General features: G+C 33.7%; 1 long non-coding RNA gene across 1 annotated transcript in view; it reads right to left on the bottom strand.

The window, feature by feature from the left end:
* Nucleotides 1–1341: 1341 nt before the first annotated feature.
* The window catches only part of LOC148941442 (uncharacterized), a 60495-nt gene continuing 43895 nt past the window's right edge, over nucleotides 1342–17941 (bottom strand). Inside the window, exons 2-3 of the long non-coding RNA XR_016143258.1 lie at nucleotides 6993–7110; nucleotides 1342–1623 (exon numbers count right to left, since the gene is read on the bottom strand). This is a non-coding gene — a long non-coding RNA (uncharacterized LOC148941442). The remainder of the gene's footprint in view (nucleotides 1624–6992; nucleotides 7111–17941) is intronic.

Here is a 17941-nt window from a genome sequence, read left to right as displayed (position 1 = left end):
CAGGATTTTTTTTAGGTGCGGAGGGGTTCAAACTAGGTTGATCCGAAAAATAAAATAGGGGAGGGCAAAACAGGTTGATCCGATAAACTTGCGTTAGGAACAAGTTTAATTAACGCAAACTTGAGTTAATTAAGTAAATTATACTACTTAAGACGACACTAGGGGGGGGGGCGCCCCCCCTCTGGATCCACCACGGTGTCCCAGTGATTTACTAAGTGGTAAACTACCGATTGCGTCGAACTGCGATTTACTGTAGAAATATAACGGGGATCATCCGTACTTTTACCTGTCAGAAGCCAAAAATATATGTTACGTTTCGCAAATACGTTTTTGTGGAGGATACGTTTCCAAGTCAACACCTATTGCTGCTAAGAGTGGCAGTTTTAGCCCTTGCTAAAACTAAGATGTAACAAACTCATGTGAGTAAAATGTAAAAAACAGAACCTGTGTCTTAAAATAGCTCCTCATTTGTTTAGGGGGACTGTAATAATGCATTTTAAACATAGGTGTTTACACATACACCCTTTAACTCTCCTAATTTCCATGAACTGAAGTCTCTGAGTCAGTAAGTTTAAGAGCCTTAATATTGAAGTATAAAAAAAAATATGGAATGCTGAATGGAATCAAGAATTCTGTACGAAAATTTCATATCGGTATACTTTAATTGTTTGATTTAGTTCAAATGTAGATTCAGTTTTTTGTGTCTTGGATAGAATTACTAGTTTCGTTGGTATTTGATATTATCCAAAAGCTTTTGACCCCCTTCCCTTAAATAACAATGTTAAAATACAGGAGCATGAAAATTTAATAACGTTATTGACGAAGCAATTCAAAGTTTTAAAATAATCTTCGTAACAAGGAATTTCAATAACAAGTTTCAAACCAGTCAAAACTAGGATTTTTAGATGACCCTTGTCGCTGAATCATTTGTTTGTACACTAAGGCCCCCTTAGTCCAAGAAATTGCTTTGGTAAGTTGTTCCAAGTCGCTCGGAAGAAAAATTTGGCCTTTATTGGGGGAACAGATGTTTTTTTTTAACTAGCAATTGTGTTTGGGTTCCCAGTTCCAGGGACTTAGGAATAGAAGTTTAAAGTTGATACAAAAAACAGTCTTTGCCCATTTTAGGCTATATTAACTTCTAAAACCGGATCGCCCAAATAAGACACTTTGCTTGGACACTTGCAATCAACAACTATATCGAGTGAGGTGGTATGTCTACAAATCTTCGATAAAAAATATATTAAAAAAAAGCCTCAAAACAAAAACTCAGCCTAAAAACCTTTAAATTTCTTAATTGTCTCTATAGCCCATAAGTCATTCGCATACAATTTTCCAAAATGTTAATATATTTACTAAAGAAAGGTCTACAAAAAGTATAGGTGGAGCTGATTCTTGTTTTTGTGAAGCGAATTTTAAATATTTTGCCGTGAATTTCGGTAGTTCTAAGTAGTCTATGCTATTATATCCAGTGATTGTGTCCAGTGAATTTTAGTAGTTCCAAGTAGTCTATGCTATTATTTCCAGTGATTGTGTTTAACTGACGTCTTCTATAACTCAAATCATGAAAATAACAGCAAATAGACTACGGACAGGTAGAGAGGTGGGCTGGTGGGCAGGTGGGATCTGAAATGGAAACAAAGTAAATAAAAATTTATATAAATGCTATATAAATTCACCAAGTTCAAAGATTTTCAACAGGGATGTAAGACGTAGGCCTGAGAAATTCGATTAACATTAACATTCGGTTTCATGTTTGGGTGCCCACGGTAAAATTCAAGTTTTGACAAAGTGCAGGTCTAAAATGTACAAAATTTTAAAAATAACGGCAGCACCTAGAATTTTTTTTTTTAATAACGGGAGCTGCAGCGCATTAATAACTTGATAATTTTCTGCTTGTTACAATCAGAAATTTAACAACCCTATCTTTACTAATGGGAGCCCATAACTTGATAGTGACCTGCTTGCTCTGGCAATTGGATATTTACTAGCCAGATAGACGGTCTGTCTATACAACAGACAACATTGCCTCATGCCTCATAATAAACATGACTTTTCAACATTTTCCCAGCAAAGTATTCACAGACAGAGAATAAATCTATGACATCCTCTTTCCAACCTGTACATTGAATTAGCTGTTCTCTGTCATCTTTGTGTATGTCCTGTTGTAGGTGTTCTAAAATCGTGGCCATCATTACATCAACACCTTTCTTATTTGAAAGGGATCTTAGACTCTTCAATTGGTACTTTGTCTTTATCTGCTCGCAACTGTCACAATGCATTGAGGGGTATACATCCCTGATGTTAGCTACCTTATGAAGGCTCTCACCAAATAATTTTATTATTGTATTTTCATCCACAGAAACTCTAAAATTGCTATCACCATAGATGAAGTCTTGACTATTATTACGACAGAGTATACTTGACACTTCTTCTATATAATGACTTAATTCCTTGTACGAGCCCTCGACTTTTAGTAGATTAATATGTTGTATAATCTTAGATTTTGATACTGCCTTATATACGCTATTAATGAAACAGGTCAAGACAGGAAAATGTGGAGCTAGTGCCCTTAGAGAACGCAAATAGCTCGGACATCCCTCATTTGGGCTACAGTATAACGAATGCCCATGCTTTCTTGTGTCCCTGTAATTGATTTCACAATAATCCAAGCCGCCAAGGTAGAAATTAACCACTTTGTCAGTTGAAAATTTTAATGCTATATTATTTTCAAGGATATCAAAAAGAATTTGACATAATTCAATATCTGTCGGATAGAGCTTGCAGATATCAGGGTGACATTGCCAAGTAAACTGCTGCCCAATTTTTGGTTTTGAATGTTTACTCAGATTGTTATAGGTGACTTCAGCCATCATAATTTCCTTGTCAGATCTAGATTCAGAGCATTTTTCGATAGTTGTCTCGTACTTTTCAAGACAGTTTGTTCTACTACACAGAGCATTTTTTCCCAAATATTCAATAGAACTAAAAGAACTGTTTAAAACACAGTTAGAAATACTTTTTTCTTGAGTCGGTGTTCCAGGAATTTGTTCTAAATCATTAGTCTTACAAACACATATACTAATAACCCTAACAGGCTCGTTTTCGCCATAATTGAAAAGCATTGCTTTTCCTTCGCTGTTGATAGGTATGCTTGTATATATATTGTTATTGCTGCTACATAAACTGCAATTGCTCCTTCCAAAATTAATATACGAACTTTCTAAGAAGTACGCCTCTGTATATTCACTGTGTTGTCGAACATTTTCCATTGTATCTATAAACTGTTCCGCAGTTGCGAGTCCATACCTTGGAAGCTTTTCATTAAACTGACAACATTTCTTTTGGATATTGCTATGAAGCTTTGCCAAAGCATTTCTAGCCGACTTTTCAACAGCATCCGCTCTTTCAAAGAGAATTTTAATCTGTAATTTTGAATACTTTTCGTGATCCCGATAAAACATGCGTAAAATGTTTCTCAATTTACAAAGATCAGCCTGCATTTTTGCCATCTTCTTGTATTTCTGAATGTAATTTTTCCCTTTGTCCTTATGCGTTCTTCGGTACAACCTCGCAGAGAATTTAATTTTTTCATTATAGCTTTTGTCACCCCAGTATCTACCCATTATTCTGGTAGCAACTTTTTTCTTATGTTTGTTTCGGTAATCTATATCGTTATCATACCGTTCCTTGCTCTTTTGTTTGGCTGTCTCAATTTTCCCTTCTCGATACACCTGATCCGTAACATACCTCTGTTTTGCTCTGTCATATTTCATTTTCTTAAATTCTGGATCACAAGAAATCTTAGTTGCAATCCTTACGCGTTCTCGAGCTTTATTGCGTTCGGTGGCATTTTTATCTCTTTTAAATAAACTTTTCCTATATTTCAGGATGTTAGCTTTATTTTTTGTGTAGTAAAGTTTTCTATTAGTAGAAATTTGGATTGCTCTATTTTGATTATTCTTTCTTTTTTTCCACTCCCGTGAGACCATATTTTTTCAAGGTTTAAAATTATTAAGTACACAATACCCCGTGTCGAGTATCTAAAACCTAGCATAAAAAAAACTAATTTTTAAATTTTCAGGTATTTATCTTGTTTGAATTACAAAATTAGAATTATTGGTTAGACACCATAAATATTTTTGCAGTTTACATAATAAGTTTAGCGATTCTGGACTGAAAACTGAAATAATTTCAATTATAAGACAATAATATGGAGATACGTACTTTACGGGTTACAAACCAAAAAAAGTTTGGTTCCAGGATACAATAATAACTTTGAACTGAGATGGAAAAAAATTTTCTTCCAGGAGACAAAAAGTAAAACTAATTATAAAATTTTCATGTATTTTTGTTGTTTAAATTAAGAAATTACTATTACTGATTAGGCATCAAAGATATTTTTGCAGTTTACATAATAATTTTAGCGATTAAGCCAAAAAAGAAAATTTTGGTTCCAGGAGTTTCGGTTACTATTGAGACAAGTAGCTATTATTACTATAGAGTTCATTACCATGAACGGTTTGATTGCTTCAAAATTGAAATATCTTTGAAAAGACTGCAGCATGAAAATACATCAAAAATGCAATTTTTTTGACAAAATTGATTCTACTTTAAAAAGTATTTTATTTTTAATTACAAAAGTGACTAGATGTTGCAATTTCCTGCAAATGAGCTATTATACAGCTCTCTATGATTTTCCAGTGCCCAGCTAGCTGAGAAGAAAAATCAAGCGGAAAGAAAAAAATATCCCGTTTGTGGAGAATAACATGGTAAAAGTCAATTTTCTTGATTTTCAAGCCAATATATTTACTTTGTTATTCAAGCCAAAGGGCGGTAAGTTTCCTTAATACGGTTTTCGGACAAGGTGGTTCTAACGGTATACTTTTTGTTTTGATCTGACTCTTTTTTTTAGGAGTTGGGGGGTTTTATATTTCTTTACATTGGAGGTGATCGTCTCTTACTAGGTTGCTAGCTACCGCTGCAACCCGGAAAAATATGAATGAACCACAGGGTTCAGTTTCTTTGGGCTCTAGTTCGTTTTTTAACTGTAAATACAAACAGGAAAAAGCCTACGGCTTTTTCTTCCTTTAAATAGTAAGAGACGAAACTCAAACAATCAAGTAGCTAAATCCAATGTATGGAATGGTTTGCTATTTCAATGATCGTCTTTTAATGTAAAAATTTGTTTTAATTACAAAAAATTTTCAACCTCATTAATTTCCTTTAAAATGAGCCATTGAACAACTCTCTACGATGTTCCAGTGCCAAGCTATCTGTGGAATTACTAACCTATGCTATAATTAAGTGGCGTATAACATTTAGTATAGGCAAGAGGTCGTTCTTTATTATAAACCCGGATGATCCTACTTTTTTTAGGAGTCATGGTTTTTTATATTTCTTAACATTGGACTTGATCGTCTCTTACTTGGTTGCTAGCCACCGCTGCAACCCGGTTAACCTTTACTATAGTAAAGTGGCCTATGAGATTTAGTATAGGCAAGAGATCGTTCTTTACTATAAATTCAAATCTTACCGCTGGTATACGATTATATTTGAAAGACTGCAGTGTGAAAAGACATCAAAAATGCAGTTTTTGGTGGAAAAATTTATTCTCTTATAGAAATAATTTATTTTAGTTACTATAGATTTTTAACCCAATTAATTTCATTTAAATTGAGCTATTGAACAACCCTCTACGATATTCCAGTGCCAAGCTATCTGTGGAAAAGAAAGAAGAAAAAAAAAAAAAATATCCTGTTTAGGCAGAATGTTGTAGCTTCCACTTTTCTTGATTTTCAAGCCAATATATTTCCCTTGCTGTTCAAGCCAAGAGACAGAAAGTTTCCTATTCAGGGGTTTCGGACAAGGCGGTTCTAATGGTGTACTTTATGTTTTGATCTGACTCCTTTGTTAGGAACTATGGGTTTTTATATTTCTTAACATTGGACGTGATCGTCTCTTACTAGGTTGCTAGCTACCGCTGCAACCCGGATATACAAGCATATTCTGTAGTTAAGTTACCTATACAACATAGAATAGGCAAGAGTTTGTTCCTTATTATAAGCAACACGGATTACAAACAAGAAAAAGCCTACGGTTTTTTCTTCTTTGGAATAGTAAGAAACGATCCTCAAAAAATCAAACATCTAACTAAGTTTATAATTTGTTCTTTATCATAATTAGCATTTGACTGATCGTCTCTTACTAGTTTGCTAGCTACCGCTGCAACCCGGATACCGCTACAATCTAGATATCTCGCAGCTACCCCTGGAACCACCATATCTCAGTTAATATGGGCGAGAGATCGGTCTTTACTGTAAAACTTCTTACAGTGTTACTTCTTTACTGTAAGAATTTAATAAATGGTATATTTTACTTTTAATCTTTCGTGCAAAAATTGCAACCTGTAAAGACAGGCATCACTAGGAAAGGATAAATACAAGAATACAAGGAAACTTTTATTAGATCACAGATTATGGTTTCCTAGAAGAATCACGATTAACGGGTTTTCGAAATGAAGGCTCTATAATCAGTTTTAATTTTATCTTAGAGAAATCAGAATTTCTGGTAATGAGTAAAAACGGCCATTCTTTTATTTCTTTTATCATCAATTAGTTATGCGATTTTGCAAACTTAATTTCTCCCTTGTAGCATTTAAAAATTTTAAAAAACGCTGCTTCGAAAATAGAGGCTACGATTTCTTTTAGTAAAGAGATGTGGTGATAATGGGATCAGAACAGGTACAAGGATAAAAAAAAGCCAGTCAAAAAAAGGCGAATAAAAAAAATCATGGAAAACTAATATTTACAGTTCTAAACAATTCATGTTTATATATGACAGAACAATATTCTAATTTGTTTAATAATTAAAGAAAAAAAAATAATCGGCGATTAGTCCTAAGATCACTTAAACACCTAAGAAAAAAGCCCATTTGCAGCATATAAATTTTAAATATGAATTCGATTCATTAACGTTACTAAATTCAACTTTACCTCGCTAACCCGTATGGGCCAGTAAATTTTTTCATCTGTGACAAGTTGACCATCCACAAAACATTTCATTTGATTTTTACCAAACTGAGAGTATTCATGAACTATCGATAATGCGTACCTAAAAAATAAAGCTAAAAAAAATTACCACCAGAAGCCTGAACATTTCTATCCCTCTCCTTGCTTCAAATGAGGTTACAACCACCATTTCTGGTGCACTCCCAATTGATTTCAGGGTTACTGAAATATCCTTGTTACGTTATTTTAATAAAATCATCTTAATGTCTGGCCAAATTTCTCACGTCCTGTATTTCCATTATTTTAATATTCTACTGATAACAGTACTTTTACTTAAGAACTAACTACCTTTTTTTTTTTTTTTTTTTTTTTTTTTAGATATTATAACACGAAAAATACCACTCCCTCTCTTTGTGTTCCCCATGCCATTTTCACCCAAGCAATATATAACAATTGGTACAATAGCTTTGAAAATTCCGTCAGTAGCTGAACGATGAACTTTTTTTGTAATAAGGAAGGGTATAACAAAATTCTAGCCGTCTCCTTACTCAGCCCAATTTATATGTGGTCGCAGCCATCTGAATTATTTTTGCATAGAATTGGGAAAAGTGACATTCAACAGCTCGCCTGGCGGTGATGAAAATTGTTATCACCTCGTACCTAAATGTGTCAATTATTCTATTCATCGCTCGGTTTTGATAGATTGTTCAAATGAGCTATTAATCATTCATTCCTTTCAATTTCTATTTCTTGGTGTTTATAAACTTACTCGGTTCTTAGTGATTAGATTTCTCATTGATACAATCCGATTGATCAATGTTCACAGTTGATTTCGAAAGTAACATGGTTATTGCTCAGTTTGTAGTACTTTTCTTTTTTTCTTCTTCTGCCTCTTTTACGTTATACATAGTTTTTATGTATTTTGTCGTGTTTATTTCGCGTTTTTTCTGTGTCAATTTACATTTATTGTAGTTGTGAAATACCACGTTTCTGGTTCAATCACTAATAGAGTATTTATCAATCTACCCCTCTCTTTTTCCATTCATTTAGTTTCTTTCAAGGAGTTTCACCTCTTATATAAAAATTTAGAAAAAGTGTTGTCAATTAACAAGATTTCTCATGCATATCGTGCATTCTAAATACAAATTACAAAGCCGCTACTGATATTGACTTAATGTTGAACAGACACAGTAATGCTACTGGCAGAAGGGTAGCTAACACTACTATCCAAATGAGAATAGCTATATACAGTATGCATAGGCCAATACCTGTACCCTAAAACTATAAAGAAAATCTCAGAGCTGAGATTATTCCCAATAGTTAGTTCCACACCTGCATGCAAATTAAAGTAACTTCGACTACCACGCTAGTTGCTCGGATTGCAGGTAAGGGTGACTGGAAGCAGGTATAGCCAAGAGAAAATTATAAATGGTTGCACAAACTCTATACACTGGGATACAGAACTCCTTGGTATTTCCCCTCCCTAGTAATTACAAAAGTATAACTTGGAGTTCAACACTCCCAAATTACCTCGAATTATAATCTCATAATATCTACCACCTTGGCAGAAAAATACGCAGCAATATAAAACAAAGGACCCATTATTTTGCCTTTAAGACCTGACAATAAATTGAACGGAGAATGGAACAAAATCACTTTTAAATCTCGCATTCTGAAACGAGATAATTGACCACTTGGAGTGATCATTGCTTTTTACTGAAAAAATTGTGATTTGACAATTAAATCAAATGGATTAAACTAAGCCAGTTAAAGATTCAGTCTCACACGGAAAAGGTTGCTCATATTTTGACAGACAAAACACTAAATTCTAAAGACCTAACTCATCTAGGCTATAGGTGATTTCATCTTCGGAATTTACATGCTGTGTAACGTAATCATAAGAAATTTAAGGAAAGGAAATACAAACGTTTATCTGATAAATATTCAATCGTTCTACACCATTTAATGCTTGTATGCATCTACATTTTTATTATCAGCTGATGAATTGTGTAAGTTTGTATAAGCTAACAACCATTAATTCCCGAAATGTCCTTTATATGTGGAAAATACAGAAAAAATGCGCTAGCTCGTTTTTTCGCAAAGAATTATGTCTGATAACACACATGAATGGTTACATTACACCTAATATATTTTCCCTTTATGTTCATGGAGCAATCATTTTACGTTTTTGTTAGGTTATGATTTTCCCTTGATATTTAGTGGATTCACTAAAAATGATAAACATGTTTTAGCTTTTCATGGTTTAAATCGGTTTTACGGTTTAAAAAGCCTTTTTCTGAGGTAGAAGGACCCGTCAGTTAACATCATATTATCATCAGTACCATTACGCTCCCGTTCATACCAAGACAATAACTGAAAAAGACTGATAATTTCCATATGTTCCGGTCTTTTAGGGTAGATATCAATAACCCAGTGGGCAATGTACAAATCATTACTCTGTGGATCGTTTTTAGCAAGCTTTTCAAGCTCCTCATACCTTCTCAGTGTCCTCTTCACCTCGCTCTTTTTCGCAAGGTCAATATATCTAAATTGCCTAGAAATACTATACAATTTAGTACCAAGAAGCCTATTAGCAGCTTCAACTGCTCCAACTTGACGGGTTTTTATGGACTTCAACAAGTAGGACATAGTTCGTTGACCAAGACTTTTGCATGCATTATTTACTTCCTCCCACATTGCTTCTATTTCGACACTCTCTGCTTTTGTCATGTAATCGGTAGTGTAATACGGTAATTTAGAGCCCAAATGGCCAATATATTGAACATCAATGTTTGCTTGATTAGCAATAAGTAATGCAGGAGAATAGTCATTTATATAACGCTCGTCATCTCTTCGAAGCAGATGATATATTCTTTTTCTTGGCTTTTTACGGTTTGTACCATGAGCCAAGCAGTCAAGGATGTCATATAATTCTGTTCGTTCCTTTGTAGAACGAGGAAAGCCAAACTTACAATACATAACCCATCTTCCTCTTTTTCTCTTATATTTTCTTTGACAGTATATATTACAGCGGTGCACTTGATGGTCTTTGACCAGTTTGTGAAGAGTTGGGCTAGTCAATCTATTTGGTATTTCACAAGTTATAATACTATTGATATACTGAATCACTTCAGACACTGTTGATTTCCCAATAATAGGAGCATCTTCAATCCACAACACACAGTGTACATGAGGCACACCTCGTTTCTGATACTCGATACGCCAGAAATGATCCTTAATTTTACCAAACAAAGGATTTGTCTTTGAACAAATTAGCTCATTAAATATAGGTGTCTATTTTTTGTCAAAGTGCATGGAAACTGCAATTGGATCTAGACACGTCAACTCTGCTGGGGTCATTTTTGCCACACCAGGTAAGTTCTTATGGATAGTCCGTAAATAGTCAATAAATTCAGGAGAGTACCACTCAGCACATGAAACTGTCAGAAACAAAGTCGGTGGACCCAATTCCTCAATCATTGACTTTACTTTATAGGAAAGAGATTGAAAATACTGCTGAGATCCTCTGATTTTTGATTGAACAGAAAACAAAGTCGCTTCCATCTCTCCATCACGGGAATGAAGCCTGTCTATAAATTTACGAGCATTTTGATTTGGTTTCACAGTCCGCAACATATGACCAACGCTTTTACACATGTAAGAGAATTCTTGCAATTGGAAGCTGTGAAAAAGAAACTGTTTGTCAAGACGAAACTTAGTATGTCTGCTAAGAAGCCTTGATTTAAAATATTCTGCATTCCTAATCCGAAATGGTCTTGCCTTGTCACGCAAGCCATATTTGCCTTTCGGGAAAAGATTTGGAAACACTTTTAGATCAAGTTCTTCCTGAAATAAGTCTTCGCTCTCACCTTTTAGTTTCTTGATTTGAAATTGGTCAGTACCAAGATCTTTCATTTGCTTAAAATCTTCAATGAAGTCTTTTGGAACCGCTGAATTGAGAGGCTGGACAGAAAAATGTTCAACCAATGTAGATTTTGCGCTTTCTGTCAGTTTCTGAAGGATTGCAGCTTCCGGTATTTCAGGTAAATTATCAACACCAACCGCTTTTTCAGCAAGACGGGCTTCAAGTATTTTTTTTTAAATCTTCTAGGGTGTATGCATGTATTGTTTTATAGAGACTGTTGTTCTCTCTTAACCACAACAGTGCTTCATGGACTTTTCTCAGATCTATTAGTGCAGTCCAAACATTCTTGTTGTAAGTAGGCTGACCATTGACAATGACTACAAAACTATCAATGTTAAGAAGTTTTTCAGGCTGAATATCTGCATTTGCTTGCACATCAACAGGTAGATATACTATTCTCCCCTTAAGAGCGTCAACAAGTTCTGTTCTAGGTCTCTTCAATGCAGTTACTTGCCCTAATCTGACGATCGTAAGACAAGGCATTACAAATCGAATCATTGCCATTTCAAAATTATTTAAACACTTTATACATTCCGGTGTACAGTCTATATGAAGGTTATTTAATACTGATCGGGCATTCTCCTGACTTTTCAACATTTTCCCAGCACAGTAATCACAGACAAAGAATGAATCTATGACATCCTCTTTCCAACCTGTACATTGAATTAGTTGTTCTCTGTCATCTTTGGGTATGTCCTGTTGTAGGTGTTCTAAAATCGTGGCCATCATTACATCAAAACCTTTCTTATTTGAAAGGGATCTTAGACTCTTCAATTGGTATTTTGTCTTTATCTGCTCACAACTGTCACAATGCATTGTGGGGTATACATCCCTAATGTTAGCTACCTTATCAAGGCTCTCACCAAATAATTTTATTATTGTATTTTCATCCACAGAAACTCTAATATTGCTATCACCGTAAATGAAGTCTTGACTATTATTACGACAGAGTCTACTTGACACTTCTTCTATGTAATGACTTAGTTCCTTGTACGAGCCCTCGACCTTTAGTAGATTAATATGTTGTATAATCTTAGATTTTGATACGGCCTTATATACGCTATTAATGAAACAGGTCAAGACAGGAAAAAGTGGAGCTAGTGCCCTTAGAGAACGCAAATAGCTCTGACATCCCTCATTCGGGCTACAGTTTAAAGAATGCCCATGCTTTCTTGTGTCCCTGTAATTGATTTCACAATAATCCAAGCCGCCAAGGTAGAAATTAACCACTTTGTCAGTTGAAAATTTTAATGCTATATTATTTTCAAGGATATCAAAAATAATTTGACATAATTCAATATCCATCGGATAGAGCTTGCAGATATCAGGGTGACATTGCTAAGTAACCTGCTGCCCAATTTTTGGTTTTGAATGTTTACTCAGATTGTTATAGGTGACTTCAGCCATCATAATTTCCTTGTCAGATCTAGTTTTAGAGCATTTTTCAATAGTTGACTCGTACTTTTCAGGACAGTTTGTTCTACTACACAGAGAATTTTTTGCCAAATATTCAGTAGAACTAAACGAACTGTTTAAAACACAGTTAGAAATGCTTTTTTCTTGAGTCGGTGTTCCACGAATTTGTTCTAAATCATTAGTCTTACAAACACATTTACCAATAACCCTAACAGGCTCGTTTTCGCCATAATTGAAAAACATTGCTTTTCCTTCGCTGTTGATAGGTATGCTTGTATATATATATTTTTATTGCTGCTACATAAACTGCAATTACTCCTTCCAAAATTAATATACGAATTTTCTAAGAAGTACGCCTCCGTATATTCACTGTGTTGTCGAACATTTTCCATTGCATCTATAAACTGTTCCGCAGTTGCCAATCCATACCTTGGAAGCTTTTCGTTAAACTGACAACATTTCTTTTGGATATTACTATGAAGCTTTGCCAAGGAATTTCTAGCCGACTTTTCAACAGCATCCGCTCTTTCAAAGAGAATTTTAATCTGTAATTTTGAATACTTTTTATGATCCCGATAAAACATGCGTAAAATGTTACTCAATTTACAAAGATCAGCCTGCATTTTTGCCATCTTCTTGTATTTCTGAATGTAATTTTTCCCTTTGTCCTTATGCGTTCTTCGGTACAACCTCGCAGAGAATTTAATTTTTTCATTATAGATTTTGTTACCCCAGTAACGCTCCTTGATCTTTTGTTTGGCTGTCTCAATTTTTGCATGTCTATAATCTTCATCATTGTGATAACACATCTTGCTGTTTTGTTTTGCTCTCTCAATTATTACTTCTCGATACGCCTGGTCGGTTGAATACCTTTGTTTTGCTCTCTCAATTATTACTTCTCGATACGCCTGGTCGGTTGAATACCTTTGTTTTGCTCTCTCAATTTTTACTTCTCGATGCGCCTGGTCGGTTGAATAACTTTGCTTTTCTCTTTTCAAGATACTATCTCTGTTGTTTGTGTAGTACTGTTTTTTCAAATTGCGTATAGCTTGCTTCGATCTAACCATTATTCTAATCAAGAATGAGAGAATTTACATCTGTGTCGTTCTTAAGTAGTAATTATGACGTCACGGCGTAATGATTTTATTGACGTCAAGGCACAATGATATTATTTAATGACGTCATCAGAAACAACAATATAATTTCGTGTTTTTCTATTCACGTCATAGCTCTAATATAAAGCTACGACATTCATTATTTATCTAGTAGGGTTTCAGACAAGGTAGTTCTAATGATGTACTTTTGTTTTGATCTTACTCTATTTTTAGGAGTTTTGTTATATTTCTTAGCATGGGACTGATCGTCTCTTACTAGGTTGCTAGCTACTGCTGCAACCCAAATTCACATATATATTTATTTATGAGAGGCAGCCTGGCCGAGTGGTCCAAGACACTGGTGTTAGCCACTAGTCTCTTCGGAGGCGTGGGTTCAAATCTTACCGCTGGTATACGATTATGTTTGAAAGACTGCAGTGTGAAAAGACATCAAAAATGCAGTTTTTGGTGGAAAAATTTATTCTCTTTTAGAAATAATTTATTTTAGTTACTATAGATTTTTAACCCAATTAATTTCCTTTAAAATGAGCTATTGAACAACCCTCTACGATGTTCCAGTGCCAAGCTTTCTGTGGAAAAGAAAAAAAGGAAAAGAGAAAAAATATCCCGTTTGGGGAGAATAACGTGGTTAAAGTCAATTTTCTTGATTTTCAAGCCAATATATTTCCCTTGCTGTTCAAGCCAAGGGACAGAAAGTTTCCTATACAGGGGTTTCGGACAAGGCGGTTCTAATGGTGTACTTTTTGTTTTGATCTGATTTCTTTGTTAGGAACTATGGGTTTTTATATTTCTTAACATTGGACGTGATCGTCTCTTACTAGGTTGCTAGCTACCGCTGCAACCCGGATATGGACTAAGGTTCGTTCTTTCATGTAAAACTAGCAAAACATTTTTTAAGACTGATGAAGATTTAACTAATGTGTCAAAAGTAAGGTTGCAAGTCGACGATTTTGTTTTGGCCTTATTATAATTGGTATGGTGAAATAATAATACGCATATGGCTCTTAAATCATACTTCTTTATGGTTCAATATGGTCTAGTGGCTAGGATAGTTAACTTTCACTTAACAGGCTCGGGTTCGATTCCCGGGGTGGGAAAATTTTTAACTCTATAATCTTCGAACATTTGAACCTTTTATAATTTATAATGATGCATAATATAAATACTGTAATCTTAACTATAGTGAAGTTGCCTATGCAAGTTAGTATAGGGAAGAGTTCGATCTTTATTATAATGCTAGCTACCGCAGCAACCCGGATAACGGATATGAAAAGACAATTGATAAAAGTATCATGTGTATCATATTGTTAATTTTAAAACTTTAATTAATGACGTCGTAGCACAAGAGGCAAGCGCGATTGGCCTTTAAGCAAAAGGTTGGTGGTTCAAAACCACCCGGGATCATTTTCTTTAATTTGTAATTTAGGTATCAGTAAAATCATATCATTACTATATCATTAACTAGTATAGGCTTATTTAGTATAGGAAAGAGTTCGTTCTTTATTATAAAAACTTACACACACACAAAAACTTACACACACAAAAAAACTTACACACACACAAAAAACTTACACACACACAAAAACTTACACACACACAAACAAATACACACACACAAAAAAAATTACACACACACAACAACTAAAAAAAAAACACAAAATACAAAAAACAACACAAAATGAGACAATACTCAAACTTACACACACACACACAAAAACATACACACACACAAAAAAACTTACACACACAAAAAAACTTACACACACACAAAAAAGTACAAACACATAAAATAACAAACACACAATCACTAAAACACACACAAACACACACACACACATAAAAACACACACACACAAAAACTAACACACACACACACAAAATTACACACACACACACAAAAACTTATGCACACACAAAAACTTACAAAAGCATGAAAAGCAAAACACAAATAAAAACATACACACACACACAAAAACTTACACACATACAAACACACTGACAAACACACAAAAAAACTTAGACACACACAAAAAAACTTACACACACACAAAAACTTACACACACAACCACAATTACACACACACAAAAACTTACACAACCACAAAAAATTACACACACACAAAAACATTAGACACACAAAAAAATTAAATATACAACTTACACAGGAAAAAAAAAAATTACACAAAAAAACAAAATTACACACAAAAAAAAATAAACAAACACTAAATAAACACAAAAACTAACATACACACACAAACATAACAAAAAAAAAAAACTGACATACTCACACAAAAACTTACACACGCACAATAAAACTAACACACAAAAAAAAAAAAAAAAACAAATAAACTAAAACACCCAAAAAAACTTACACACACAAAAAAACTTAGTACACACAAAATAACACACACACAAACAATAAAACACACATAAAAAATAACACAAACAAAAAGAAAATTACATACACATAAAACTATACACACACACACGAAAAATTACACACACATAAAAATATACACAAATACACAATCAAACACAAGAAAATGATTATACACACACAAAAACTAAAACACACACATAAAGTTACACACACACACAAAATCAAACACATAGACACAAACAAAATAAAATACACGAAAAAAAAATTACACATATAAACTTACACACAAACAAAAAATATAAAACACAAAAAAAATTACACACACACACAAAAACTTACACACACATAACACCTTATACATATACACAAAAACTTACACACACAAATAAACTTACACACACACATACACACACGAAAATTTTATATTATTTTAGTAAAATAGAATTGATATGTGCACACACAAAAAAACTCGCACACACACAAAAACTTACACACACACACAAACAAAAACTCTAAGATAAGACTATATGCAAAAAAATATAACTTATTAACTATAAATAAACAAAACTAGAACTATAAATGAAGCTATACTGTAAAACAACAAACATTAAAATATAATTAACATAAACTAGGTTCCTACTAAAGACTCTATGCTAGAACTCTAAGCTAAAATTCTCAGCTCTAAACTAAAACAAAAAACAACTCGAACATCAATAAAAACTCTAATATATAAGATCTAAACTCTAAACTAAAACTAAACTAAACTAGAACTCAAATTAAAACTCTAAGCTAAGACTCTAAGGTAAAACACCAAACTCTTAACTAAAATATCTCTGGAAACAAAGAAAAAAAGAAAAAAAGAAAAAAATATCCCGTTTAGGAAGAATGTTGTAGTAGCTGCCACTTTTCTTGATTTTCAAGCCAATATATTTCCCTTGCTGTTCAAGCCAAGGGACAGAAAGTTTCCTATACAGGGGTTTCGGACAAGGCATTTCTAATGGTGTACTTTTTGTTTTGAACTGACTCTTTTTTTAGGAACTATGGGTTTTTATATTTCTTAACATTGGACGTGATCGTCTCTTACTAGGTTGATAGCTGCCGCTGCAACCCGGATACGATGTTCCAGTGCTAAGCTATCTATGAAATATAAAGTTTAAAATACAACCTTACCACGAACTGTTTGATTGCTTCAAAAACAAAAATCAAATGTCTTTGAAAAGACAACAGTATAGAAAGACATCAAAAATACAGTTTTTAGTCTAAAAATTAATCCTGTTTTAATTTGTTTTAGTTACAAAATGTTTTTAACCCAATTATTTTCCTTTAAAATGAGCCATTGAACAACTTTCTACGATGTTCCAGTGCAAAGCTATCTCTGGATAACAAGAAAGAAAAAAATATCCCGTTTAGGCAGAATGTTGTAGTAGCTGCCACTTTTCTTGATTTTCAAGCCAATATATTTCCCTTGCTGTTCAAGCCAAATGACAGAAAGTTTCCTATACAGGGGTTTCGGATAAGGCGGTTCTAATGGTGTACTTTTTGTTTTGATCTGACTCTTTTTTTAGGAACTATGGGTTTTTACATTTATTAACATTAGATTTGATCGTCTCTTACTAGGTTGCTAGCTACCACTGCAACCCGGATTTAGGTATCAGTTAAATCATATCACTACTATATCATTAACTAGTATAGGCATATTTAGCATAGGAAAGAGTTCGTTCTTTATAATAAAATTTCCCTTGCTGTTCAAGCCAAATGACAGAGAAGTTTCCTAAACAGGGGTTTCAGACAAGGTGGTTCTAATGGTGTACTTTTTGTTTTGATCTGACTTTTTTTTTAGGCGTTAGGGGTTTTTATATTTCTTAACATTGGACGTGATCGTCTCTTACTATGTTGGGTAATTTTATAATTTATAACGATGCATAATATAAATACTGTAATCTTCACTATAGTGAAGTTGGCTATGCAAGTTAGTATAGGGAAGAGTTCGATCTTTATTATAAAACTAGCAAAACATTTTTTAAGCCTGATGAAGATTTAACTAATGTGTCAAAAGTAAGGTTGCAAGTCGACGATTTTGTTTTGGCCTTATTATAAT

This window comes from Artemia sp. Qi Xiang Cuo, chromosome 18 (genome assembly GCF_049724085.1).
Source record: "Artemia sp. Qi Xiang Cuo chromosome 18, ASM4972408v1, whole genome shotgun sequence".
In the NCBI taxonomy this organism is placed as follows: domain Eukaryota; kingdom Metazoa; phylum Arthropoda; class Branchiopoda; order Anostraca; family Artemiidae; genus Artemia; species Artemia sp. Qi Xiang Cuo.
This window is presented reverse-complemented; position numbering and strand designations above follow the sequence as displayed.